Source organism: Microtus oregoni, unplaced genomic scaffold, assembly GCF_018167655.1.
Source record: "Microtus oregoni isolate MIOR12 unplaced genomic scaffold, Mior012 000000F_ref0000247, whole genome shotgun sequence".
Taxonomy (NCBI): Eukaryota; Metazoa; Chordata; class Mammalia; order Rodentia; family Cricetidae; genus Microtus; species Microtus oregoni.
The window spans coordinates 33094557-33121676 of NW_024543059.1; the positions used below are offsets into that span (position 1 = coordinate 33094557).

The 27120-nt window shown below is 37.3% G+C and overlaps 7 non-coding genes across 7 annotated transcripts; all 7 read right to left on the minus strand.

The window, feature by feature from the left end:
• Positions 1-3183: 3183 nt before the first annotated feature.
• On the minus strand, positions 3184-3248 carry LOC121455084. Its single transcript, XR_005975429.1, has one exon. It is a non-coding gene; the product is annotated as a small nucleolar RNA SNORD109A (small nucleolar RNA).
• A 3463-nt stretch (positions 3249-6711) lies between these two features.
• On the minus strand, positions 6712-6776 carry LOC121455091. The gene has a single exon (XR_005975430.1). It is a non-coding gene; the product is annotated as a small nucleolar RNA SNORD109A (small nucleolar RNA).
• A 3443-nt stretch (positions 6777-10219) lies between these two features.
• On the minus strand, positions 10220-10284 carry LOC121455248. Its single transcript, XR_005975461.1, has one exon. It is a non-coding gene; the product is annotated as a small nucleolar RNA SNORD109A (small nucleolar RNA).
• A 3433-nt stretch (positions 10285-13717) lies between these two features.
• LOC121455253 lies at positions 13718-13782 on the minus strand. The gene has a single exon (XR_005975462.1). It is a non-coding gene; the product is annotated as a small nucleolar RNA SNORD109A (small nucleolar RNA).
• A 3437-nt stretch (positions 13783-17219) lies between these two features.
• Positions 17220-17284, minus strand: LOC121455258. The gene has a single exon (XR_005975463.1). It is a non-coding gene; the product is annotated as a small nucleolar RNA SNORD109A (small nucleolar RNA).
• Positions 17285-20721: 3437 nt separating this feature from the next.
• Positions 20722-20786, minus strand: LOC121455268. Its single transcript, XR_005975465.1, has one exon. It is a non-coding gene; the product is annotated as a small nucleolar RNA SNORD109A (small nucleolar RNA).
• Positions 20787-27054: 6268 nt separating this feature from the next.
• LOC121455079 lies at positions 27055-27120 on the minus strand. The gene has a single exon (XR_005975426.1). It is a non-coding gene; the product is annotated as a small nucleolar RNA SNORD109A (small nucleolar RNA).

Here is a 27120-nt window from a genome sequence, read left to right on the forward strand (position 1 = left end):
CTTCATGAACAAAGAGAAGAAATGTATAAGATAAAATGTAGTAAACATATAGGGGTGTACATAATATGATTCAAAAGGCAAAAACTTCCCTTGCCGTCTTGAATATCTACTCAAGGCAGAAGATTTTGATAGTTTTATTCTCCTCCTACTTCAATGTGTCATCCTCAACATCATCATCACTCTCACTATCATTGTCCTCCTCCTCCTCATCATCATCATCAACATTGTCTTATGACTTATCCTCCACACTTTCTACCACACAATTTTTCCTCAGTTTATCTTTATGAACTTTGCAGTTATTTTTGCAAGTGTCCATGCTTTTTCATCGTGAAATTCTTATTCTGATAACCTCAACTTAGTGGCATTCAACCGTGCTATTATCATAAGGAAAAATCCAACAGAAACAACAATAATAGGCAATTACACCAATGAATTCTAATTCAATTTTATGTTTGTGGTGGAGTTTTATGTATTTGGTTGAATCTTGTGACAACGTGAACTTCTATTTCATGAAAATTTGCAATGTTCACCTTCAAATTCCATATTAGTTAAAAATTCTATTGGAATTGACCCTGATACTTTCTCTGAGCTTGGGAATCCAGATTTGTTTGACACACTCCTATTTTTCAGATTTGAGATTAAATGCGCTCTGCAAAACATATATGATCAACCTGCCATTTGGAGAGGTTCTCCATGAAAACAGACATGCCCAGATGAACCAGTAACCTGGAAATCTGACAAAATAGTTCTGAAAATCAGAGGGGGACAACTCAGAATTCACATGAATTAAAGTCAGAGTAGCAAAACACTTATCCTGCCTCTCAGTGTGCTAGAAAGCTATATTCAAGGGTGAGCTCTGTTGCATATCCCAGGTACATAACAATCACAAAAGCGTGGAAAGAAGAGTTGGGTGAATGGAGGTCAGGTGAAAAACTGTTGGAATATGGGGTGTATAAAAATTGGGCATCTTAAATTGACCATACATCCTAAAGGTTGAATATGATGGCGCTTTTAACAGACATTTTTGAATAACCTTCACACACCTGGGTTGACTCAAATTAATCCTATTCCCTCAATGGTAATATTTCTTTAATTTTTCACTAGTTTGGGAAGGGATTCTCCTCTATGATACCTAGCATGACAAAGGACTGTAGAATGATAGACTTGAGAACATGGGCATGAATAAAACCAAACTGGTAAAGAGATTATCATCTAAGAAATTATACTTTGTGAAATAATGAAGTCAGAGATGTTGACTTTTAAAAATACCCAGTCTTAGCATAAATTATTCAGTCAAGAGATAGAGACTTGCTGCTTAACATTTCTGCACAAAGAATAAGAAAACCTCCCGGATTCTATTCCGTAACAGGAGAGAAATAAAAGTTATCAGGAATGCTAAGTACTCAACACAACTCTGTGTGTCTAGATAGACACATAGTGCACAATACCTAGCATAACCACATTTTCCAATTAACATTTTCCTATTCCAACCAACGTTTACCTGTTTCGTCTTTCTGATATTTTGGCTTGTCTTACAATGACACCTTTCCTTCCTGATTGCTTCTACTGAATCTGCGAGTCTCTGTCCTTTAGACAATAACCTAAGTGGAGACCACTTCTTTCCCTTTGATACAGAAGTGGCACATTTACAGTATCATTGGGATGTAAGGCACATATTTCTCATACTCATTTGTCCTGACATCTTCTAGTCCACATCTCTTAGTACACTGTACCTGCTTTAAGAAGGATGAATCCTGACAGTATCTATGATGTTGCTTTTATATGTTTAAAAGGACATGGTTGAGCAAACCGTTCTCTTGATGTATATCATCTTCTGGTTCATCATTTGAAAATGTTTTTCACCCTAGAAAAGCAACAGCATTATGGAATGAAAGTTGAAACAGAGATATCCATCAAAAAGCGGACATTGTCTGGACCTTGGGTCATTCCACTTAATCCCAAGAAAGGTAATATCTTTGAATATGTAACATGTGCAATACTTATTTCTCTGAAGTATAGGAAATGACAACATGAACTAAACTGGTGGATGGCAATCCTAAATTCTCTTCCTATCTTCTGTTTTGAAATGATGTATGTCATTTCTAGAGCAGGAGGTGTTGTTCATTCAAATTCCCTTCCCATGTACAAGTTGGTGATCGTACCCTTTCTCTGGATCTTTGGGGAAACCTAAGGATTTTCTTTCATCGTGTCTCTGTGTTATATGCAACTTATCTCTGAATCATTTTCTGTTAATTGGCAATTGGTTGCTCTGAGCAGTGCTTGCATTCACCCCTGGAAACATGAAAACTTCAGGTGTCTGCTGCATTATTTAGGCTCCTTGTGAACATGTTTCCCATTTGTATTCCCGGCTCTCTGGCTTGGAGGCTCGGATGGATAAAATGCTTGATGGATGTTGGAAGTATATCTATGTGCCATGCCAACTATATTCTTTGTGAATCTCTCAGCATGCTAATAAAACAAAACAAATTAAACAAAGTGAAGGTCCCAATCACAGACCAGGCTGATAAAAAGACACATTTTAATTGGATTTTTTATCAAAAATATTCTCATTTTGAATAAGAAATTATGATAGGAAGATATGATTGCTGAGAATATCTGGATCTGAGATGCAACTGGATATGATGCCTGGAGTGTGAGATGACCATTATCATGTAGAATTGATACACCATACAGGGATTATGATGTATTCAGAGACATAAAAGACAAACGGAATGACTGTCCCCAAATGAGAAACTGTCAGGCATTCCTGCCTAATTGGGAAAGGAACAGGAATCCAAAAGCTCTCCAATTTTTGTACTTAGGGTGGGCACGAGTCCTGACAGTTCCTCTGACCCTTGTCCATTTGTTGTTATGTCCAATTTCTCAGAGAGGATCATTGGGAATCTCTTTTATGAATTCACTGCTTCCACCTCTTTTGTGTCTTTCTATCTGGCATGTAACAGCAAAAACTTCAAATCAATGTATATCTAGGGTGTAGTACATTGCTTTTTAGAAGCAGAATATGGAAGCAAAGATCTGAACAGGTTTTGCATCCAGCAAATTGTTCTTCTCTCAAATTATAGGAGATCAAAGCCTGTCTGCACTGTAACTGTCTTCCTTAAAAATACAAGATTGCTAGCCATGTTCTGGAAGCATCACGGTTGTCAAGACCACCACTTATCTGGACTTCAGAGGCTTTCTCTTTGAATCCATCAGCGTCCTCAGAAACTTGTTCTCATCATCAATCCAGAGAAGGCAGCTTTTAACACATGAGCACCTCCAGTGACACTGGAAAGCAATGATAGATAGACTCTTGGCTTTGAAAAGAAAGATCAGCATTGTGCAGCAGGCCTCTCCCTCGGGATCTCAACTGATATAAAGCATCAATGATATTATGAGACATATTCTCCTAGACTTTCTAGCCCATTTGTCAACAAAATATCAGCAGTCTCTTCTGCCACAGGAACAGTAATCAAAGCTAAACACAACCAGAATTTTAACGAGTTGAATGTGTCTTGACAATTAGCTTCATGAACAAAGAGAAGAAATGTATAAGATAAAATGTAGCAAATATATAGGGGTGTACATAATATGATTCAAAGGGCAAAAACTTCCCTTGGTGTCTTGAATATCTCCTCGAGGCAGATGATTTTGATAGTTTTATTCTCCTCCTACTTCAATGTGTCATCATCGTCATCATTATCACTCTCACTATCATTGTCCTCCTCCTCCTCATCATCATCATCAACATTGTCTTATGACTTATCCTCCACACTTTCTACCACACAATTTTTTCCTCAGTTTATCTTTATGAACTTTGCAGTTATTTTTGCAAGTGTCCATGCTTTTTCATCGTGAAATTCTTATTCTGATAACCTCAACTTAGTGGCATTCAACTGTGCTATTATCATAAGGAAAAATCCAACAGAAACAACAATTATAGGCAATTATCACCAATGAATTCTAATTCAATTTTATGTTTGTGGTAGAGTTTTATGTATTTGGTTGAATCTTGTGACAACGTGAACTTCTATTTCATGAAAATTTGCAATGTTCACCTTCAAATTCCATATTAGTTAAAAATTCTATTGGAATTGACCCTGATACTTTCTCTGAGCTTGGGAATCCAGATTTGTTTGACACACTCCTGTTTTTCAGATTTGAGATTAAATGCATTCTGCAAAACTTAGATGATTAACCTGCCATTTGGAGAGGTTCTCCATGAAAACAGACATGCCCAGATGAACCTGTACCCTGGAAATCTGACAAAATAGTTCTGAAAATCAGAGTGGGACAACTCTTAATGCACATAAATTAAACTCAGAGTAGCAAAACAGTTATCCTGCTTCTCGGTGTGCTAGAAAGCTACATTCATGGGTGGACTCTGTTGCAATCTCAGGTACATAACTATCATAAAAGCATGGAAAGAAGAGTTGGGTGAAAGGATGTCAGGTGAAAAACTGTTGGAATATGGGGTGCATGAAAATTGGGCACCTTAAATTGACCATACATCATAAAGATTGAATGTGATGGTGCTTTTAACAGACATTTTTGAATAGCCTTCACACACCTGGGGTGACTCAAATTAAACCTATTCCCTCAATGGTAATATTTCTTTAATTTTTCACTAGTTTGGGAAGGGATTCTCCTCTATGAAACCTAGCATGACAAAGGACTGTAGAATGATAGACTTGAGAACATGGGCATGAATAAAACCAAACTGGTAAAGAGATTATCATCTAAGAAATTATGCTTTGTGAAATAATGAAGTCAGAGATGATGACTTATATAAATACCCAGTCTTAGCATAAATTATTCAGTCAAGAGATAGAGATTTGCTGCTTACCATTTCTGCACAAAGAATAAGAAAACCTACAAGATTCTATTCTGTAACGGGAAAGATATAAAAGTTTTCGGGAATGCTAAGTACTCCACACAACCCTGTCTGCCTGGATAGCCACACAATGCAGACTACCTAGCATAACCACATTTTCCAATTAACATTTCCCTATTCCAACTAACTTTTACCTGTTTCATCTTTCCTATATTTTGGCTTGTCTTACAATGACACCTTTCCTTCCTGATTGCTTCTTCTAAATCTGCCAGTCAATGTTCTTTGGACAATAACCTAAGTGGAGACCACTGCTTTCCCTTTGATATAGTAGTGGCATATTTACAGTATCATTGGGATGTAAGGCACATATTTCTCATACTCATTTGTCCTGACATCTTCTAGTCCACATCTCTTAGCACACTGTACCTGCTTTAAGAAGGATGAATCCTTACATTATCTATGATGTTGCTTTTATATGTTTAAAAGGACATGGTTGAGCAAACCGTTCTCTTGATGTATATCATCTTCTGGGTCTTCATTTGAAAATGTTTTTCAACCTAGAAAAGCAACAGCATTTTGGAATGGTACTTGAAACAGAGATAACCATCAAAAAGCAGACATTGTCTGGACCTTGGGTCATTCCACTTAATCCCAAGAAAGGTAATATCTTTGAATATGTAACATGTGCAATACTTATTTCTCTGAAGTATAGGAAATGGCAACATGAACTAAACTGGTGGATGGCAATCCTAAATTCTCTCCCTATCTTCTGTTTTGGAATGATGTATGTCATTTCTAGAGCAGAAGGTGTTGTTCTTTCAAATTCCCTTCCCATGTACAAGTTGGTGATCGTACCCTTTCTCTCGATCTTTGGGGAAACCTAAGGATTTTCTTTCATCGTGTCTCTGTGTTATATGCAACTTATCTCTGAATCATTTTCTGTTAATTGGCAATTGGTTGCTCTGAGCAGTGCTTGCATTCACCCCTGGAAAACTTGAAAACTTCAGGTGTCTGCTGCATTATTTAGGCTCCTTGTGAACATGTTTCCCATTTGTATTCCCGGCTCTCTGGCTTGGAGGCTCGGATGGATAAAATGCTTGATGGATGTTGGAAGTATATCTATGTGCCATGCCAACTATATTCTTTGTGAATCTCTCAGCATGCTAATAAAACAAAACAAATTAAACAAAGTGAAGGTCCCAATCACAGACCAGGCTGATAAAAAGACACATTTTAATTGGATTTTTTATCAAAAATATTCTCATTTTGAATAAGAAATTATGATAGGAAGATATGATTGCTGAGAATATCTGGATCTGAGATGCAACTGGATATGATGCCTGGAGTGTGAGATGACCATTATCATGTAGAATTGATACACCATACAGGGATTATGATGTATTCAGAGACATAAAAGACAAACGGAATGACTGTCCCCAAATGAGAAACTGTCAGGCATTCCTGCCTAATTGGGAAAGGAACAGGAATCCAAAAGCTCTCCAATTTTTGTACTTAGGGTGGGCACGAGTCCTGACAGTTCCTCTGACCCTTGTCCATTTGTTGTTATGTCCAATTTCTCAGAGAGGATCATTGGGAATCTCTTTTATGAATTCACTGCTTCCACCTCTTTTGTGTCTTTCTATCTGGCATGTAACAGCAAAAACTTCAAATCAATGTATATCTAGGGTGTAGTACATTGCTTTTTAGAAGCAGAATATGGAAGCAAAGATCTGAACAGGTTTTGCATCCAGCAAATTGTTCTTCTCTCAAATTATAGGAGATCAAAGCCTGTCTGCACTGTAACTGTCTTCCTTAAAAATACAAGATTGCTAGCCATGTTCTGGAAGCATCACGGTTGTCAAGACCACCACTTATCTGGACTTCAGAGGCTTTCTCTTTGAATCCATCAGCGTCCTCAGAAACTTGTTCTCATCATCAATCCAGAGAAGGCAGCTTTTAACACATGAGCACCTCCAGTGACACTGGAAAGCAATGATAGATAGACTCTTGGCTTTGAAAAGAAAGATCAGCATTGTGCAGCAGGCCTCTCTCTCGGGATCTCAACTGATATAAAGCATCAATGATATTAGGAGACATATTCTCCTAGACGTTATAGCCCATTTGTCAACAAAATATCAGCAGTCTCTTCTGCCACAGGAACAGTAATCAAAGCTAAACACAACCAGAATTTTAACGAGTTGAATGTGTCTTGACAATTAGCTTCATGAACAAAGAGAAGAAATGTATAAGATAAAATGTAGCAAATATATAGGGGTGTACATAATATGATTCAAAGGGCAAAAACTTCCCTTGGTGTCTTGAATATCTCCTCGAGGCAGATGATTTTGATAGTTTTATTCTCCTCCTACTTCAATGTGTCATCATCGTCATCATTATCACTCTCACTATCATTGTCCTCCTCCTCCTCATCATCATCATCAACATTGTCTTATGACTTATCCTCCACACTTTCTACCACACAATTTTTTCCTCAGTTTATCTTTATGAACTTTGCAGTTATTTTTGCAAGTGTCCATGCTTTTTCATCGTGAAATTCTTATTCTGATAACCTCAACTTAGTGGCATTCAACTGTGCTATTATCATAAGGAAAAATCCAACAGAAACAACAATTATAGGCAATTATCACCAATGAATTCTAATTCAATTTTATGTTTGTGGTAGAGTTTTATGTATTTGGTTGAATCTTGTGACAACGTGAACTTCTATTTCATGAAAATTTGCAATGTTCACCTTCAAATTCCATATTAGTTAAAAATTCTATTGGAATTGACCCTGATACTTTCTCTGAGCTTGGGAATCCAGATTTGTTTGACACACTCCTGTTTTTCAGATTTGAGATTAAATGCATTCTGCAAAACTTAGATGATTAACCTGCCATTTGGAGAGGTTCTCCATGAAAACAGACATGCCCAGATGAACCTGTACCCTGGAAATCTGACAAAATAGTTCTGAAAATCAGAGTGGGACAACTCTTAATGCACATAAATTAAACTCAGAGTAGCAAAACAGTTATCCTGCTTCTCGGTGTGCTAGAAAGCTACATTCATGGGTGGACTCTGTTGCAATCTCAGGTACATAACTATCATAAAAGCATGGAAAGAAGAGTTGGGTGAAAGGATGTCAGGTGAAAAACTGTTGGAATATGGGGTGCATGAAAATTGGGCACCTTAAATTGACCATACATCATAAAGATTGAATGTGATGGTGCTTTTAACAGACATTTTTGAATAGCCTTCACACACCTGGGGTGACTCAAATTAAACCTATTCCCTCAATGGTAATATTTCTTTAATTTTTCACTAGTTTGGGAAGGGATTCTCCTCTATGAAACCTAGCATGACAAAGGACTGTAGAATGATAGACTTGAGAACATGGGCATGAATAAAACCAAACTGGTAAAGAGATTATCATCTAAGAAATTATGCTTTGTGAAATAATGAAGTCAGAGATGATGACTTATATAAATACCCAGTCTTAGCATAAATTATTCAGTCAAGAGATAGAGATTTGCTGCTTACCATTTCTGCACAAAGAATAAGAAAACCTACAAGATTCTATTCTGTAACGGGAAAGATATAAAAGTTTTCGGGAATGCTAAGTACTCCACACAACCCTGTCTGCCTGGATAGCCACACAATGCAGACTACCTAGCATAACCACATTTTCCAATTAACATTTCCCTATTCCAACTAACTTTTACCTGTTTCATCTTTCCTATATTTTGGCTTGTCTTACAATGACACCTTTCCTTCCTGATTGCTTCTTCTAAATCTGCCAGTCAATGTTCTTTGGACAATAACCTAAGTGGAGACCACTGCTTTCCCTTTGATATAGTAGTGGCATATTTACAGTATCATTGGGATGTAAGGCACATATTTCTCATACTCATTTGTCCTGACATCTTCTAGTCCACATCTCTTAGCACACTGTACCTGCTTTAAGAAGGATGAATCCTTACATTATCTATGATGTTGCTTTTATATGTTTAAAAGGACATGGTTGAGCAAACCGTTCTCTTGATGTATATCATCTTCTGGGTCTTCATTTGAAAATGTTTTTCAACCTAGAAAAGCAACAGCATTTTGGAATGGTACTTGAAACAGAGATAACCATCAAAAAGCAGACATTGTCTGGACCTTGGGTCATTCCACTTAATCCCAAGAAAGGTAATATCTTTGAATATGTAACATGTGCAATACTTATTTCTCTGAAGTATAGGAAATGGCAACATGAACTAAACTGGTGGATGGCAATCCTAAATTCTCTCCCTATCTTCTGTTTTGGAATGATGTATGTCATTTCTAGAGCAGAAGGTGTTGTTCTTTCAAATTCCCTTCCCATGTACAAGTTGGTGATCGTACCCTTTCTCTCGATCTTTGGGGAAACCTAAGGATTTTCTTTCATCGTGTCTCTGTGTTATATGCAACTTATCTCTGAATCATTTTCTGTTAATTGGCAATTGGTTGCTCTGAGCAGTGCTTGCATTCACCCCTGGAAAACTTGAAAACTTCAGGTGTCTGCTGCATTATTTAGGCTCCTTGTGAACATGTTTCCCATTTGTATTCCCGGCTCTCTGGCTTGGAGGCTCGGATGGATAAAATGCTTGATGGATGTTGGAAGTATATCTATGTGCCATGCCAACTATATTATTTGTGAATCTCTCAGCATGCTAATAAATCAAAACAAATTAAACAAAGTGAAGGTCCCAATCACAGACCAGGCTGATAAAAAAGACACATTTTAATTTGATTTTTTATCAAAAAATATTTTCATTTGAATAAGAAATTTTGTTAAGAAGATATGATTGCTGAGAATATCTGGATCTGAGATGCAACTGGATATGATGCCTGGAGTGTGAGATGACCATTAGCATGTAGAATTGATACACCATCCAGGGATTATGATGTATTCAGAGACATAAAAGACAAATGGAATGACTGTCCCCAAATGAGAAATTGTCAGGCATTCCCGCCTAATTGGGAAAGGAACAGGAATCCAAAAGCTCTCCAATTTTTGTACTTAGGGTGGGCACGAGTCCTGACAGTTCCTCTGACCCTTGTCCCATTGTTGTTATGTCCAATTTCTCAGAGAGGATCCTTGAGAATCTCTGCTCTTTTGTGTCTTTCTTTCTGGCATGTAACAGCCAAAACTTCAAATCAATGTATATCTAGGGTGTAGTACATTGCTTTTTAGAAGCAGAATATGGAAGCAAAGATCTGGACAGGTTTTGCATCCAGCAAATTGTTCTTCTCTCAAAATTTAGGAGATCAAAGCCCGTCTGCACTGTAACTGTCTTCCTTAAAAATACAAGAGTGCTAGCCATGTTCTGGAAGCATCACGGTTGTCAAGACCACCACTTATCTGGACCTCAGAGGCTTTCTCTTTGACTCCATCAGCGTCCTCAGAAACATGTTCTCATCATCAATCCAGAGAAGGCAGCTTTTAACACATGAGCACCTCCAGTGACACTGGAAAGCAATGATAGATAGACTCTTGGCTTTGAAAAGAAAGATCAGCATTGTGCAGCAGGCCTCTCTCTCGGGATCTCAACTGATATAAAGCATCAATGATATTAGGAGACATATTCTCCTAGACTTTATAGCCCATTTGTCAACAAAATATCAGCAGTCTCTTCTGCCACAGGAACAGTAATCAAAGCTAAACACAACCAGAATTTTAACGAGTTGAATGTGTCTTGACAATTAGCTTCATGAACAAAGAGAAGAAATGTATAAGATAAAATGTAGCAAATATATAGGGGTGTACATAATATGATTCAAAGGGCAAAAACTTCCCTTGGTGTCTTGAATATCTCCTCGAGGCAGATGATTTTGATAGTTTTATTCTCCTCCTACTTCAATGTGTCATCATCGTCATCATTATCACTCTCACTATCATTGTCCTCCTCCTCCTCATCATCATCATCAACATTGTCTTATGACTTATCCTCCACACTTTCTACCACACAATTTTTTCCTCAGTTTATCTTTATGAACTTTGCAGTTATTTTTGCAAGTGTCCATGCTTTTTCATCGTGAAATTCTTATTCTGATAACCTCAACTTAGTGGCATTCAACTGTGCTATTATCATAAGGAAAAATCCAACAGAAACAACAATTATAGGCAATTATCACCAATGAATTCTAATTCAATTTTATGTTTGTGGTAGAGTTTTATGTATTTGGTTGAATCTTGTGACAACGTGAACTTCTATTTCATGAAAATTTGCAATGTTCACCTTCAAATTCCATATTAGTTAAAAATTCTATTGGAATTGACCCTGATACTTTCTCTGAGCTTGGGAATCCAGATTTGTTTGACACACTCCTGTTTTTCAGATTTGAGATTAAATGCATTCTGCAAAACTTAGATGATTAACCTGCCATTTGGAGAGGTTCGCCATGAAAACAGACATGCCCAGATGAACCTGTACCCTGGAAATCTGACAAAATAGTTCTGAAAATCAGAGTGGGACAACTCTTAATGCACATAAATTAAACTCAGAGTAGCAAAACAGTTATCCTGCTTCTCGGTGTGCTAGAAAGCTACATTCAAGGGTGAGCTCTGTTGCAATCTCATGTACATAACTATAATAAAAGCGTGGAAAGAAGTGTTGGGTGAATGGGGGTAAGGTGAAAAACTGTTGGAATATGGGGTGCATGAAAATTTGGCATCTTAAATTGACCATACATCATAAAGATTGAATATGATGGTGCTTTTAACAGACATTTTTGAATAGCCTTCACGCACCTGGGGTGACTCAAATTAAACCTATTCCCTCAATGGTAATATTTCTTTAATTTTTCACTAGTTTGGGAAGGGATTCTTCTCTATGATACCTAGCATGACAAAGGACTGTAGAATGATAGAATTGAGGACATGGGCATGCATAAAACCAAACTGGTAAAGAGATTACTATCTTAGAAATTATACTTTGTGAAATAATGAAGTCAGAGACGTTGGCTTTTAAAAATACCCAGCTTAGCATAAATTATTCAGTCAAGAGATAGAGACTTGCTGCTTACCATTTCTGCACAAAGAATAAGAAAACCTCCAGGATTCTATTCTGTAACAGGAGAGAAATAAAAGTTATCGGGAATGCTAAGTACTCCACACAACACATATCTATCCACATAATGCAGACTACGTATTATACCCACACTTTCCAATTAACATTTATCTATTCCAACTAACATCTACCTGTTCGATCTTTCCTATATTTTGGCTAATCTTACAATGACACCTTTCCTTCCTGATTGCTTCTACTGAATCTGCCAGTCTCTGTCCTTTAGACAAAAACCTAATTGGAGACCACTGCTTTTCCTTTGATATAGTAGTGGCATATTTACAGTATCATTGGGATGTAAGGCACATATTTCTCATACTCATTTGTCCTGACATCTTCTAGTCCACATCTCTTAGCACACTGTACCTGCTTTAAGAAGGATGAAACCTGACAGTATCTATGATGTTGCTTTTATATGTTTAAAAGGACATGGTTGAGCAAACCGTTCTCTTGATGTGTATCATCTTCTGGTTCATCATTTGAAAATGTTTTTCACCCTAGAAAAGCAACAGCATTATGGAATGAAAGTTGAAACAGAGATATCCATCAAAAAGCAGACATTGTCTGGACCTTGGGTCATTCCACTTAATCCCAAGAAAGGTAATATTTTTGAATATGTAACATGTGCAATACTTATTTCTCTGAAGTATAGGAAATGACAACATGAACTAAACTGGTGGATGGCAATCCTAAATTCTCTCCCTATCTTCTGTTTTGGAATGATGTATGTCATTTCTAGAGCAGGAGGTGTTGTTCATTCAAATTCCCTTCCCATGTACAAGTTGGTGATCGTACCCTTTCTCTCGATCTTTGGGCAAAACTAAGGATTCTCTTTCATCATATCTCTGTTTTATATGCAACTTATCTCTGAATCATTTTCTGTTAATTGGCAATTGGTTGCTCTGAGCAGTGCTTGCATTCACCCCTGGAAAACTTGAAAACTTCAGGTGTCTGCTGCATTATTTAGGCTCCTTGTGAACATGTTTCCCATTTGTATTCCCGGCTCTCTGTCTTGAGGCCCAGATGGATAAAATGCTTGATGGACGTTGGAAGTATATCTATGTGCCATGCCAACTATATTCTTTGTGAATCTCTCAACATGCTAATAAATCAAAACAAATTAAACAAAGTGAAGGTCCCAATCACAGACCAGGCTGATAAAAAGACACAGTTTATTTGGATTTTTTATCAAAAATATTCTCATTTTGAATAAGAAATTATGATAGGAAGATATGATTGCTGAGAATATCTGGATCTGAGATGCAACTGGATATGATGCCTGGAGTGTGAGATGACCATTAGCATGTAGAATTGATACACCATCCAGGGATTATGATGTATTCAGAGACATAAAAGACAAATGGAATGACTGTCCCCAAATGAGAAATTGTCAGGCATTCCTGCCTAATTGGGAAAGGAACAGGAATCCAAAAGCTCTCCAATTTTTGTACTTAGGGTGGGCACGAGTCCTGACAGTTCCTCTGACCCTTGTCCCATTGTTGTTATGTCCAATTTCTCAGAGAGGATCCTTGAGAATCTCTGCTCTTTTGTGTCTTTCTTTCTGGCATGTAACAGCCAAAACTTCAAATCAATGTATATCTAGGGTGTAGTACATTGCTTTTTAGAAGCAGAATATGGAAGCAAAGATCTGGACAGGTTTTGCATCCAGCAAATTGTTCTTCTCTCAAAATTTAGGAGATCAAAGCCCGTCTGCACTGTAACTGTCTTCCTTAAAAATACAAGAGTGCTAGCCATGTTCTGGAAGCATCACGGTTGTCAAGACCACCACTTATCTGGACCTCAGAGGCTTTCTCTTTGACTCCATCAGCGTCCTCAGAAACATGTTCTCATCATCAATCCAGAGAAGGCAGCTTTTAACACATGAGCACCTCCAGTGACACTGGAAAGCAGTGATAGATAGACTCTTGGCTTTGAAGAGAAAGATCAGCATTGTGCAGCAGGCTTCTCTCTCAGGATCTCAACTGATGTAAAGCATCAATGATATTAGGAGACATATTCTCCTATACTTTATAGCCCTTTTGTCAACAAAAAATATCAGCAGTCTCTTCTGCCACAGGAATAGAAATCAAAACTAAACACATCCAGAATTTTGATGAGTTGAATTTCATCTTGACAATAGCTTCATGTACAAACAGAAGAAATGTATAAAATAAAATGTAGCAAAAATATAGGAGTGTACATAATATGATTCAAAGGGCAAAAACTTCCCTTGGTGTCTTGAATATCTATTCGAGGCAGAGGATGTTGATAGTATTATTTTCCTCCTACTTCAATGTGTCATCATCATCATCATCAGTATCACTCTCACTATCATTGTCCTCCTCCTCCTCCTCCTCATCATCAACATTGTCTCATGACTTATGCTCCACACTTTCTACCACACAATTTTTTCCTCAGTTTACCTTTATGAACTTTGCAGTTATTATTATAAGTGTCCGTATTTCTTTCATCGTGAAATTCTTATTCTGATAACCTCAACTTAGTGGCATTCAACTGTGCTATTATCATAAGGAAAAATCCAACAGAAACAACAATAATAGGCAATTACACCAATGAATTCTAATTAAATTTTATGTTTGTGGTGTAGTTTCGTGTGTTTGTGTGACTCTTGTGACAGCATGCACTTCTATTTCATGAAAATTTGCAATGTTCACCTTCAAATTCCATATTAGTTAAATATTCTATTGGAATTGACCCTGATACTTTCTTTAAGCTTGGGAATCCAGATTTGTTTGACACACTCCTGTTTTTCTGATTTGAGATAAATGCGTTCTGCAAAACATATATGATCAACTTGCCAATTGGAGAGGTTCTCCATGAAAACAGACATGCCCAGATGAACCAGTAACCTGGAAATCTGACAAAATAGTTCTGAAAATCAGAGGGGGACAACTCAGAATTCACATGAATTAAAGTCAGAGTAGCAAAACACTTATCCTGCTTCTCGGTGTGCTAGAAAGCTACATTCAAGGGTGAGCTCTGTTGCAATCTCATGTACATAACTATAATAAAAGCATGGAAAGAAGTGTTGGGTGAATGGGGGTAAGGTGAAAAACTGTTGGAATATGGGGTGCATGAAAATTTGGCATCTTAAATTGACCATACATCATAAAGATTGAATATGATGGTGCTTTTAACAGACATTTTTGAATAGCCTTCACGCACCTGGGGTGACTCAAATTAAACCTATTCCCTCAATGGTAATATTTCTTTAATTTTTCACTAGTTTGGGAAGGGATTCTTCTCTATGATACCTAGCATGACAAAGGACTGTAGAATGATAGAATTGAGGACATGGGCATGCATAAAACCAAACTGGTAAAGAGATTACTATCTTAGAAATTATACTTTGTGAAATAATGAAGTCAGAGACGTTGGCTTTTAAAAATACCCAGCTTAGCATAAATTATTCAGTCAAGAGATAGAGACTGGCTGCTTACCATTTCTGCACAAAGAATAAGAAAACCTCCAGGATTCTATTCTGTAACAGGAGAGAAATAAAAGTTATCGGGAATGCTAAGTACTCCACACAACACATATCTATCCACATAATGCAGACTATGTATTATACCCACACTTTCCAATTAACATTTATCTATTCCAACTAACATCTACCTGTTCGATCTTTCCTATATTTTGGCTAGTCTTACAATGACACCTTTCCTTCCTGATTGCTTCTACTGAATCTGCCAGTCTCTGTCCTTTAGACAAAAACCTAATTGGAGACCACTGCTTTTCCTTTGATATAGTAGTGGCATATTTACAGTATCATTGGGATGTAAGGCACATATTTCTCATACTCATTTGTCCTGACATCTTCTAGTCCACATCTCTTAGCACACTGTACCTGCTTTAAGAAGGATGAAACCTGACAGTATCTATGATGTTGCTTTTATATGTTTAAAAGGACATGGTTGAGCAAACCGTTCTCTTGATGTGTATCATCTTCTGGTTCATCATTTGAAAATGTTTTTCACCCTAGAAAAGCAACAGCATTATGGAATGAAAGTTGAAACAGAGATATCCATCAAAAAGCAGACATTGTCTGGACCTTGGGTCATTCCACTTAATCCCAAGAAAGGTAATATTTTTGAATATGTAACATGTGCAATACTTATTTCTCTGAAGTATAGGAAATGACAACATGAACTAAACTGGTGGATGGCAATCCTAAATTCTCTCCCTATCTTCTGTTTTGGAATGATGTATGTCATTTCTAGAGCAGGAGGTGTTGTTCATTCAAATTCCCTTCCCATGTACAAGTTGGTGATCGTACCCTTTCTCTCGATCTTTGGGCAAAACTAAGGATTCTCTTTCATCATATCTCTGTTTTATATGCAACTTATCTCTGAATCATTTTCTGTTAATTGGCAATTGGTTGCTCTGAGCAGTGCTTGCATTCACCCCTGGAAAACTTGAAAACTTCAGGTGTCTGCTGCATTATTTAGGCTCCTTGTGAACATGTTTCCCATTTGTATTCCCGGCTCTCTGTCTTGAGGCCCAGATGGATAAAATGCTTGATGGACGTTGGAAGTATATCTATGTGCCATGCCAACTATATTCTTTGTGAATCTCTCAACATGCTAATAAATCAAAACAAATTAAACAAAGTGAAGGTCCCAATCACAGACCAGGCTGATAAAAAGACACAGTTTATTTGGATTTTTTATCAAAAATATTCTCATTTTGAATAAGAAATTATGATAGGAAGATATGATTGCTGAGAATATCTGGATCTGAGATGCAACTGGATATGATGCCTGGAGTGTGAGATGACCATTAGCATGTAGAATTGATACACCATCCAGGGATTATGATGTATTCAGAGACATAAAAGACAAATGGAATGACTGTCCCCAAATGAGAAATTGTCAGGCATTCCTGCCTAATTGGGAAAGGAACAGGAATCCAAAAGCTCTCCAATTTTTGTACTTAGGGTGGGCACGAGTCCTGACAGTTCCTCTGACCCTTGTCCCATTGTTGTTATGTCCAATTTCTCAGAGAGGATCCTTGAGAATCTCTGCTCTTTTGTGTCTTTCTTTCTGGCATGTAACAGCCAAAACTTCAAATCAATGTATATCTAGGGTGTAGTACATTGCTTTTTAGAAGCAGAATATGGAAGCAAAGATCTGGACAGGTTTTGCATCCAGCAAATTGTTCTTCTCTCAAAATTTAGGAGATCAAAGCCCGTCTGCACTGTAACTGTCTTCCTTAAAAATACAAGAGTGCTAGCCATGTTCTGGAAGCATCACGGTTGTCAAGACCACCACTTATCTGGACCTCAGAGGCTTTCTCTTTGACTCCATCAGCGTCCTCAGAAACATGTTCTCATCATCAATCCAGAGAAGGCAGCTTTTAACACATGAGCACCTCCAGTGACACTGGAAAGCAGTGATAGATAGACTCTTGGCTTTGAAGAGAAAGATCAGCATTGTGCAGCAGGCTTCTCTCTCAGGATCTCAACTGATGTAAAGCATCAATGATATTAGGAGACATATTCTCCTATACTTTATAGCCCTTTTGTCAACAAAAAATATCAGCAGTCTCTTCTGCCACAGGAATAGAAATCAAAACTAAACACATCCAGAATTTTGATGAGTTGAATTTCATCTTGACAATAGCTTCATGTACAAACAGAAGAAATGTATAAAATAAAATGTAGCAAAAATATAGGAGTGTACATAATATGATTCAAAGGGCAAAAACTTCCCTTGGTGTCTTGAATATCTATTCGAGGCAGAGGATGTTGATAGTATTATTTTCCTCCTACTTCAATGTGTCATCATCATCATCATCAGTATCACTCTCACTATCATTGTCCTCCTCCTCCTCCTCCTCATCATCAACATTGTCTCATGACTTATGCTCCACACTTTCTACCACACAATTTTTTCCTCAGTTTACCTTTATGAACTTTGCAGTTATTATTATAAGTGTCCGTATTTCTTTCATCGTGAAATTCTTATTCTGATAACCTCAACTTAGTGGCATTCAACTGTGCTATTATCATAAGGAAAAATCCAACAGAAACAACAATAATAGGCAATTACACCAATGAATTCTAATTAAATTTTATGTTTGTGGTGTAGTTTCGTGTGTTTGTGTGACTCTTGTGACAGCATGCACTTCTATTTCATGAAAATTTGCAATGTTCACCTTCAAATTCCATATTAGTTAAATATTCTATTGGAATTGACCCTGATACTTTCTTTAAGCTTGGGAATCCAGATTTGTTTGACACACTCCTGTTTTTCTGATTTGAGATAAATGCGTTCTGCAAAACATATATGATCAACTTGCCAATTGGAGAGGTTCTCCATGAAAACAGACATGCCCAGATGAACCAGTAACCTGGAAATCTGACAAAATAGTTCTGAAAATCAGAGGGGGACAACTCAGAATTCACATGAATTAAAGTCAGAGTAGCAAAACACTTATCCTGCTTCTCGGTGTGCTAGAAAGCTACATTCAAGGGTGAGCTCTGTTGCAATCTCATGTACATAACTATAATAAAAGCATGGAAAGAAGTGTTGGGTGAATGGGGGTAAGGTGAAAAACTGTTGGAATATGGGGTGCATGAAAATTTGGCATCTTAAATTGACCATACATCATAAAGATTGAATATGATGGTGCTTTTAACAGACATTTTTGAATAGCCTTCACGCACCTGGGGTGACTCAAATTAAACCTATTCCCTCAATGGTAATATTTCTTTAATTTTTCACTAGTTTGGGAAGGGATTCTTCTCTATGATACCTAGCATGACAAAGGACTGTAGAATGATAGAATTGAGGACATGGGCATGCATAAAACCAAACTGGTAAAGAGATTACTATCTTAGAAATTATACTTTGTGAAATAATGAAGTCAGAGACGTTGGCTTTTAAAAATACCCAGCTTAGCATAAATTATTCAGTCAAGAGATAGAGACTGGCTGCTTACCATTTCTGCACAAAGAATAAGAAAACCTCCAGGATTCTATTCTGTAACAGGAGAGAAATAAAAGTTATCGGGAATGCTAAGTACTCCACACAACACATATCTATCCACATAATGCAGACTACGTATTATACCCACACTTTCCAATTAACATTTATCTATTCCAACTAACATCTACCTGTTCGATCTTTCCTATATTTTGGCTAGTCTTACAATGACACCTTTCCTTCCTGATTGCTTCTACTGAATCTGCCAGTCTCTGTCCTTTAGACAAAAACCTAATTGGAGACCACTGCTTTTCCTTTGATATAGTAGTGGCATATTTACAGTATCATTGGGATGTAAGGCACATATTTCTCATACTCATTTGTCCTGACATCTTCTAGTCCACATCTCTTAGCACACTGTACCTGCTTTAAGAAGGATGAAACCTGACAGTATCTATGATGTTGCTTTTATATGTTTAAAAGGACATGGTTGAGCAAACCGTTCTCTTGATGTGTATCATCTTCTGGTTCATCATTTGAAAATGTTTTTCACCCTAGAAAAGCAACAGCATTATGGAATGAAAGTTGAAACAGAGATATCCATCAAAAAGCAGACATTGTCTGGACCTTGGGTCATTCCACTTAATCCCAAGAAAGGTAATATTTTTGAATATGTAACATGTGCAATACTTATTTCTCTGAAGTATAGGAAATGACAACATGAACTAAACTGGTGGATGGCAATCCTAAATTCTCTCCCTATCTTCTGTTTTGGAATGATGTATGTCATTTCTAGAGCAGGAGGTGTTGTTCATTCAAATTCCCTTCCCATGTACAAGTTGGTGATCGTACCCTTTCTCTCGATCTTTGGGCAAAACTAAGGATTCTCTTTCATCATATCTCTGTTTTATATGCAACTTATCTCTGAATCATTTTCTGTTAATTGGCAATTGGTTGCTCTGAGCAGTGCTTGCATTCACCCCTGGAAAACTTGAAAACTTCAGGTGTCTGCTGCATTATTTAGGCTCCTTGTGAACATGTTTCCCATTTGTATTCCCGGCTCTCTGTCTTGAGGCCCAGATGGATAAAATGCTTGATGGACGTTGGAAGTATATCTATGTGCCATGCCAACTATATTCTTTGTGAATCTCTCAACATGCTAATAAATCAAAACAAATTAAACAAAGTGAAGGTCCCAATCACAGACCAGGCTGATAAAAAGACACAGTTTATTTGGATTTTTTATCAAAAATATTCTCATTTTGAATAAGAAATTATGATAGGAAGATATGATTGCTGAGAATATCTGGATCTGAGATGCAACTGGATATGATGCCTGGAGTGTGAGATGACCATTAGCATGTAGAATTGATACACCATCCAGGGATTATGATGTATTCAGAGACATAAAAGACAAATGGAATGACTGTCCCCAAATGAGAAATTGTCAGGCATTCCCGCCTAATTGGGAAAGGAACAGGAATCCAAAAGCTCTCCAATTTTTGTACTTAGGGTGGGCACGAGTCCTGACAGTTCCTCTGACCCTTGTCCCATTGTTGTTATGTCCAATTTCTCAGAGAGGATCCTTGAGAATCTCTGCTCTTTTGTGTCTTTCTTTCTGGCATGTAACAGCCAAAACTTCAAATCAATGTATATCTAGGGTGTAGTACATTGCTTTTTAGAAGCAGAATATGGAAGCAAAGATCTGGACAGGTTTTGCATCCAGCAAATTGTTCTTCTCTCAAAATTTAGGAGATCAAAGCCCGTCTGCACTGTAACTGTCTTCCTTAAAAATACAAGAGTGCTAGCCATGTTCTGGAAGCATCACGGTTGTCAAGACCACCACTTATCTGGACCTCAGAGGCTTTCTCTTTGACTCCATCAGCGTCCTCAGAAACATGTTCTCATCATCAATCCAGAGAAGGCAGCTTTTAACACATGAGCACCTCCAGTGACACTGGAAAGCAGTGATAGATAGACTCTTGGCTTTGAAGAGAAAGATCAGCATTGTGCAGCAGGCTTCTCTCTCAGGATCTCAACTGATGTAAAGCATCAATGATATTAGGAGACATATTCTCCTATACTTTATAGCCCTTTTGTCAACAAAAAATATCAGCAGTCTCTTCTGCCACAGGAATAGAAATCAAAACTAAACACATCCAGAATTTTGATGAGTTGAATTTCATCTTGACAATAGCTTCATGGACAAACAGAAGAAATGTATAAAATAAAATGTAGCAAAAATATAGGAGTGTACATAATATGATTCAAAGGGCAAAAACTTCCCTTGGTGTCTTGAATATCTATTCAAGGCAGAGATTTTGATAGTTTTATTTTCCTCCTACTTCAATGTGTCATCATCATCATTAGTATCACTCTCACTATCATTGTCCTCCTCCTCCTCCTCCTCATCATCAACATTGTCTCATGACTTATGCTCCACACTTTCTACCACACAATTTTTTCCTCAGTTTACCTTTATGAACTTTGCAGTTATTTTTGCAAGTGTCCGTATTTCTTTCATCGTGAAATTCTTATTCTGATAACCTCAACTTAGTGGCATTCAACTGTGCTATTATCATAAGGAAAAATCCAACAGAAACAACAATAATAGGCAATTACACCAATGAATTCTAATTAAATTTTATGTTTGTGGTGTAGTTTCGTGTGTTTGTGTGACTCTTGTGACAGCATGCACTTCTATTTCATGAAAATTTGCAATGTTCACCTTCAAATTCCATATTAGTTAAAAATTCTATTGGAATTGACCCTGATACTTTCTTTAAGCTTGGGAATCCAGATTTGTTTGACACACTCCTGTTTTTCTGATTTGAGATTAAATGCGTTCTGCAAAACATATATGATCAACCTGCCATTTGGAGAGGTCTCCATGAAAACAGACATGCCCAGATGAACCAGTAACCTGGAAATCTGACAAAATAGTTCTGAAAATCAGAGGGGGACAACTCAGAATTCAAATGAATTAAAGTCAGAGTAGCAAAACACTTATCCTGCTTCTCGGTGTGCTAGAAAGCTACATTCCAGGGATGAGCTCTGTTGCAATCTCAGGTACATAACTATAATAAAAGCGTGGAAAGAAGGGTTGGGTGAATGGGGGTAAGGTGAAAAACTGTTGGAATATTGGGTGCATGAAAATTTGGCATCTTAAATTGACCATACATCATAAAGATTGAATATGATGGTGCTTTTAACAGACATTTTTGAATAGCCTTCACGCACCTGGGGTGACTCAAATTAAACCTATTCCCTCAATGGTAATATTTCTTTAATTTTTCACTAGTTTGCGAAGGGATTCTTCTCTATGATACCTAGCATGACAAAGGACTGTAGAATGATAGAATTGAGGACATGGGCATGCATAAAACCAAACTGGTAAAGAGATTACTATCTTAGAAATTATACTTTGTGAAATAATGAAGTCAGAGATGTTGACTTTTAAAAATACCCAGTCTTAGCATAAATTATTCAGTCAAGAGATAGTGACTTGCTGCTTACTATTTCTGCAGAAAGAGTAAGAATACCTCTGGGATTCTATTTTGTAACAGGAGAGAAATAAAGTTATCAGGGATGCTAAGTTTTCCACTCAGCTCTGTGTGCCTTCATAGCTACATAATGCAGACTACCTAGCATACCCACATTTTCCAATTAACATTTCTCTATTCCAACTAACATTTACCTGTTTCGTCTTTTCTATATTTGGCTTGTCTTACAATGACACCTTTCCTTCCTAATTGCTTCTACTAAATCTGCCAGTCTCTGTCCTCTAGACAATAACCTAAGTGGAGACCACTGCTTTCCCATTGATATAGTAGTGGCACATTTACAGAATTATTGAAATGTAAGGCACATATTTCTCATACTCATTTGTTCTGACATCTTCTATTCCACATCTCTTAGCATACTGTATCTTCTTTAACAAGGATGTATCCTGACAGTATCTCTGATGTTGCTTTTTTATCTTTAAGTAGACATTGTTGAATTTTTTTGTCTGCAGTGTCCTTTGAACTGCCAGGTATCCCTGTTTTATTCCTGAGGAGTTCGATCCAGAGGGATCAATGTGTGTTATCCAGGGGCAGACTGTCCTGGAAGAGATCACAGCCCCCCCCCTCAAGGTCCTGCCTCAAGTTCTTCTGTGGTCCATTTCACCCTGCCCTGCCCACATGTTTGCCTTTTTGTCTGTGGTGTTTGTGGACTATCAGTTATCCCTGTTTCATTGCTGAGGAATTCCATCCAGATTGGTGAGTGTGTGCTATCCCTGGGCGGACTGTCGCAGAAGAGAGCACAGTCCTACCCCTCTCCCCAGCTCCTGCTGTCGTGTCTTTGGTGTTCCACTGGTCCCTGCCCTGCCCCCATGGTTGCCATTTTTGTGTGGTGTCCTTGGACTACCAGGAGATTCCTGTTTCTGTGCTGAGGAGTTCCATCCACACAGCAACAGTTCCTGCTCCTGTACTGAGGAGATCCACCCAGAGAGTAAGTCACAGCAAAGCCTGGACCAAGACACCAAGACTCTCCTAACTCCATTTGAAGGAAGAGATGGCAGGTACCAATACAAGAATTCTTCCAACAATCTGAAAAACAACATGGTAACACCATAACCCAACAAACATACAACAGGAAGACGTGAACATCCTAATCCAGAATAAGTAGAAAAAATTGACATTATGAAAGTGATAGAGTCCCTTAAACAGGACGCAAAAAACTCCCTTAAAGAAATGGATGAGAAGAATAACAAAAAGTATGAAGAACTGAGTAAATAGTTAAAAGATACCATATGAAACCAAGAAAAAGCAATCAAACAGATAGTGGAAACAGTTCAAGACTTGAAAACTGAAATGGAAGCAATGAAGAAAACACAAACAGAGGGCAGACTGGATATGGAAAATCTAGGTAAACAAACAGAGATGAAAGAGACAAGCATAACCAACAAGAGATAGAAGAAAGAATCTCAGATGCTAATATCATAGAGAAAATAAATGCACTGATCAAAGAAAACAGCAAATCCAACAAATTCTCATCACAAAACATCCAGGAAATCTGGGACACAATAAAAAGACCAAACCTAAGAAAAATATGGGTAGAAGAAGGAGAATTACAGCTCAATGGCCCAGAAAATACATTCAACAAAATTATAGAAGAAAGCTTTCCCAACCTAAAGAAGGATATTCCTATGAAGGTTTACGAAACATACAGAACACTGAATAGACTGGATCAAAAAATAATCCCCTCACCATATAATAATCAAAATGCAAAACATACAGTACAAAGAAAGAATATTAAGAGCTGCAAAGGAAAAAGTCAAGTAACTTATAAAGGTAAACTGATCAGACTTACACCTGACTTCTCTGTGGAAACCCTGAGAGCCAGAAGGTCTTGGATAGATGTGCTGCAGAAACAAAGACTGCAAGCCCAGACTGCTTTACCTAGCCAAGCTTTCATTTCATTTAAAAAAGCTTTCATTTCATTTAAACAATATGTAGACACAAAGCCAGCCTTACAGAAATTAATAGAAAAAAATCACAAGCAAAGAATCCAATAATTGCCCACAATAATTCAGATATCTAGTGACCCTTCTCCAGCACAACTCAAAGGAGGGAAAAACACAAACTCTACTACCAAAAACAAATAAACAGAGTTAACAAACACTGATCATTAATATCAGTTAATATCAATGTACTCAATTCACCTATAAAAAGGCACAGGCATTTTTTTTCTGAGCTAAAGGGGAATCAGTTTATAAGTCAATGGATACCTTTGTAAGATTTTCTCTGGGAATAAAACAGATGAGGGACAAGGCAGAAAAGAAAATCCAACAAGAGAGGCCTCCATGTTAAACACTTCAATTGCTTCTCCATGTGATAGATTTCTGCATTCTGGATAGGCACTGTGGTCTACCTCAGCAAGAGGAAACTTAACAGTTTGGAAAGAAGAGTTTATTGAAAGGAGTTCAAAGAAAAAAAAAACTAAGGAGTTTTGTGTTGCATGAAAATGGATAAGGATAATTTTACCATATATCAGAGACTGATGGTGGACGTAGGCTGAAAGGTATTGTAAAATATCCTTTCCACAACTGAGGTCACATAAACCAAGGAAATTCTAGAAATAGTAATATTTCCTTACATTTTCACAATCTGGAGTTGGGAATCACCCTCTTTTAGACACAGTATGCCAAAGGACTGAAAAGCAATAGACTTGAGGCTTTAGCCAAAAAACAAAACAAAAAAAAAAAGGTCAAGAGTGTGTAATCCTACAAATCATAGTCCTTGAACTCCTGAAGACATAGATGTTGATTTTTAGAAATTCCAAGTCTTAGTGAAAAATTATTGAGAATACAGACAGACCCTCAGTGCTTACCACTTCTTCCGGAAGAAGAGGTGATGTTCAGTTTTCTATTCTGGAAGAAAGGAAAAATAAAATTATTGAGGATGGAATTGTCTCCACAGAAATCTGTCTTCCTTGCTAGCCTCAGCCTGCACACTCCCAACACTTTTCTGCCCTAAAATAAAACCACTGGTTTGATACATTCTCCACTCAATTTTGGATTGTGTTTCAGTGACTACTTTCCTTCTTGATCGTTTCTTCTAAATGTGCCATTCTATGTACATTTGAGAGAGAAAGAAGTGGCTGGGAATTGTTTCTCTTTAATATAATAATGACAGATGTACTCTAGCAATAAGAGGACATGAGAGGTAGATATCATATAAATTGGTTCTCACAACTTTTTTTCAGAACTTAGAACAAAGGAACATGTGTCAAGCAGGAGGAGTCCTGACCATATCTATGCTGTGTGTGCCATGTTATTTAGAGACTTGGCTAAGGAACTATTTGCTTAAGTGTATAATTTTTGGGTTTATCATGTGAGTCTGTGTGTCTCCCATGCAAAGCAAGAGCATCATGGAATAAAAGATGAAACCAAGATGTCATGCAAAACCCAGATATTGTCAGACCTTGGGCAATTCCACTCTCTGCTGTGTTATGTAAGCTACTTGATAGGACAAAAAAAAGTTTATTTTTTGATGAAGCAAATAACTACATGAACTTCAAAAGTAGATTGCAAAAGTGAAAACCTTTTGTAATTTTTGTTTGAGAATGATGTATATCAAATGTAGACCAGGAGAGGTTCTCCATTCAATTTTTCACTATCCAGGTACAATGTTGGAGGTAGTGTATATTCATCTGATGTACAATGGATCCTATAGATTTCCTTTCAAGTTATGTCCATGAAATATAATATAGTTCTTTGATTTTTTTCATTCTGAGGTAATTGTTTGTTTAGAGAAGTGCTTGATTAAACCTCATTACAATTTAGGAATTTAGAGTATCTACTGCATTTTTATGCTCCTTATGTGTCTGATCCCTATATTTTTTCCACAGCCTTACATGTTTAAGTAACAGATCTCAAGGAAGTGCTTCCTAAAAGAAGGAATTGGACCTATTTTCCAACTGTGCAGTTTGTGAATCTCTCAGCGTGCTTATAAATCCAAACAATATAGAAATGCTGCAGGACAAATTTACAGACAAGCCTTACACCAAAGACTGCTTTTAAAATGAGATCTTCCTGTGTTTTAAGAAGAGTAGATGATAGTAAGATACGGTTGATGATCTGGTCAAAATCTAAAACCCAATGGATGTGGTGCACATACAGGTCATCTTTTGCACAAATAACTGATATACCTGCTAAAGAGTATGGTATATTTAGCAAAATCTGTTGAAAATGAATGACACTCACAATAAGGGAAATTATCACAAGTTTTTCCTGGATTTGGAAAGAACCATATGTCCACCAGCCCTCAAAATTTCTGAGTTATGGTGGAGAGCAGGCCTTTCATCTTTACTTGCCCCTCTGCCAATGTGGGAATGTCCAATTCATCAGTGAAAATCATGGAGGATCTCTGGGATAATTTCCCTGCCTCACTCACTTTTGGGTCTTCTATTCATGCATGCATAAGTCAACAAGTTCAAAGCAATGTAACGTGAATGATGCGGTACAGTGCTTTCTAGAGGCAAAGTATTGAAGCAGAGAAATGGAAAGTTTTTGACACACTACAAAATTGTTCTTTCCTCAAAATTTAGAAGACCAAAGACAGTGTGCACTTTGATATGACTTTCTTCAAAATGGAAGAGTGCAAGCCATGTTCTGGAAAAATCATGATTCTCAAGATTATTTGGACCTCAGATTGCCATTTGTTTGAATCAGTCACTGTCCTCAGAGACTTCTTGTCATCATCGATCC